The 2,836-nt window shown below is 35.8% G+C and overlaps 1 pseudogene; it reads left to right on the forward strand.

The window, feature by feature from the left end:
- LOC103749703 overlaps positions 1-843 on the forward strand; it is a 1,601-nt pseudogene extending 758 nt beyond the window's left edge.
- Positions 844-2,836: the final 1,993 nt, after the last annotated feature.

Here is a 2,836-nt window from a genome sequence, read left to right on the forward strand (position 1 = left end):
TTTACGAGTGCAGAAGAGAGAGAAAAACCAGTAAAAGCTGAATGAAAATTCATCAAAGACAGACTTAAAAAAATAGAATTTAAGAAGGTCTGTGATGATTCAGATAAAGGATTTGCTGTTATTAATCAAAAGGGAATTGACCCCTTTTCCTTAAATGCCCTTGCAAAAGAAGGCATAGTACCTCTGCACAGAGCAAAGAGGGGAAATATGGAGGCTGACTCTTGCTTGTGGTGGGGTAGCTCTGAATTCTTTTGATGACCTGAATCCCAAGTGTCTGGGACATGCAGGGCTTGTGTATGAGTATACACTGGGAGAAGAGAGGTTCACCTTCACTGAGAAATGCAACAATCCCCGTTCTGTCACATTACTGGTCAAAGGACCAAATAAGCACATACTGACTCAAATCAAGGATGCAATAAGAGATGGCTTGAGAGCTGTTGAAAATGCTATGGATGATGGCTGTGTTGTCCCGGGTGTTGGTGCCATGGAAGGGCCATGGCAGAAGCCTTGATCAAATATAATAAGCCCAGTGTGAAGGGCTGGGCCCAACTTGGAGTCCAGGCATTTGCAGATGCCTTGCTCATTATTCCCAAGGTTCTTGCCCAGAACTCTGGTTTTGACCTTCAGGAAACATTAGTTAAAGTTCAAGCCGAACATTCAGAATTGGGTCAGCTTGTTGGTGTGGATTTGAACACAGGTGAGCCAATGGAAGCAGCAGAAGTAGGCGTATAATGTAACTATTCTGTGAAGAAACAGCATCTGCACTCCTGCACTGTGATTGCCACCAACATTCTCCTGGTAGATGAGATCATGAGAGCTGGAATGTCCTCTCTGAAAGGCTGAACTATCCTTCTTCTCTGAATCTGGAAGGCTACAAAATGATCCAGGAGAAAAATGATCATTTTTTTTCCAGGATTCAAGCAATTTTCAAAGGAATTTCCTTTTCTCATATGAATAGAGGAGAGAACACTTGGCACTATTTCAAATTACAATACTGTAAAATCATAAGTATAGTATTTTTATTACACTGTGTGTATAAAGCAGGACCTCTTTACCCACTGAACAAGATGTCTTAGCTGCAGTGATAGGAAATTACCTGTTTAGAGGAGCATGTTGTCTACCTTGTTCCTTAAATATTTGAAAAATTGTGGTTGTTTAACTTTCTTAAGATGGGCATGGTTGTATATGCCTATAATCCCAGCATTTGGGAAGTAAAGTCAGGAAGATGAAGTTTGAAGGCAGTTTGGGCTACATGAGAACCTATCTTAAAAGAAAAAGAACAATTTTTCTTATGATTTAAAAAAAAATTATCCAAAACCAAAGTCCAGTCTTTTAAAGGATGATTACCAAGTTCAATAGTTAACCAATTTATTCAATTGTTAAGATACTGGAATAAGAAATTGAAAATATTTCATATAATCATGCATGGGTTTTAGTAGGTCTAGGTCCTGAATATAGAAAGATGTGCAGATATGACCATTTCATATATTCTTAAGTGGAACTCTGCCAGTTACCCCGAGAAGATGCAAGCACTCACAGGTCTTTGTGACTTGTAGGAGAGGAAAACTGATGATGATTACGCATGTTGAATGCTGTACCTATGAGAATGCCACCGCAGACCTTTAACTATGTCACTTGCAAGAAGATTCAGGAGAACACTAATATTGAATTTGAAATATTGTGCCTATTTGTGAGTTGTATTATGACCTAAAATTCCTCAGGCTATATTCATAATTAGTTTTTCAAACTACCCTACAAAATAGGGTTTCCCTAGGCTAAGGAGTTCAATATTCATGTTTTGTTTTTATTATTTAACTGATATAACTCGAGCATCAAGCACTTTGCATCTATACTTAGATACCTCAGAAGAGTGACTTCAAACTCATGATATCTAAACATTATACTCATATTGTACACAAATGTAGTCCTGCATATTCCCCACATTAGGAAATGAGACTGGAAAATTATCCTACTACTTAGAGAATTACTTTCCCACTCAGTATTTCCCACTTTATCTTGCCTTAAATATCCTTTGTCATAATAATAAAATAAAAAATTAAGGTTAAATATATCATTTACATTAAAGCATATGATATATAAACTCATATGCATATATTCATATGTGCATACATACACATTTGCATATGACAAGCATGTGTAACCATGTATGTACCAAGATACACATTTAGAGTAGTTCATATATTTCATGGAAGAAAAGCAATTAGAACACTTAATTTGCCTAAGAAAATGCATTTAAAATGCAATGCATTTAAAGGCTTTCAAGGAAAATTACAACTTGAGAAAGTGGATAAACTATCTTACAGAATGTTAACAGGGAAGGCAGGGGAATTTAGCTTATATCAAAGAATAGTTGGTCAAAGAAGATGCTTGGAATATACAAAGATAGATTGTTCTTGGGAAGAAAAGGTAATATTTAAGTTTTGTGCAAGTGAAGGTACTTACAGACATCTATTCTGGATAAAGATATGTGAGAGCTAAAGTGGAAAAGTCCCTTTTCTTTCAAGGTTTCTCTTAATTTCCTGAAAAAATACTGAGAGAGTGAGAGCAAGAACAAGAGAGAGAGAGAGAGAGAGAGAGAGCGAGAGAGAGAGAGAGAAACAGAAACATAGCAAGGCCACAGATTCTGCCTATTATTGTATTTCATTTCCAATCTATTTTATTTTTTATCATGATACTTATTAAAAAAGCATGTCTGCATGTGTACAATTATATTTGAGTAATTTCAATTATTACTTATTTCACATCATAGAATTATGATTACACATTTTCATTACCTCATTTTAAATACAGAAGCTACCAAATACTCCATATATAG

The sequence above is a fragment of the Nannospalax galili genome, unplaced genomic scaffold, assembly GCF_000622305.1.
Source record: "Nannospalax galili isolate Female #2095 unplaced genomic scaffold, S.galili_v1.0 scaffold266, whole genome shotgun sequence".
NCBI classification, from domain to species: Eukaryota; Metazoa; Chordata; class Mammalia; order Rodentia; family Spalacidae; genus Nannospalax; species Nannospalax galili.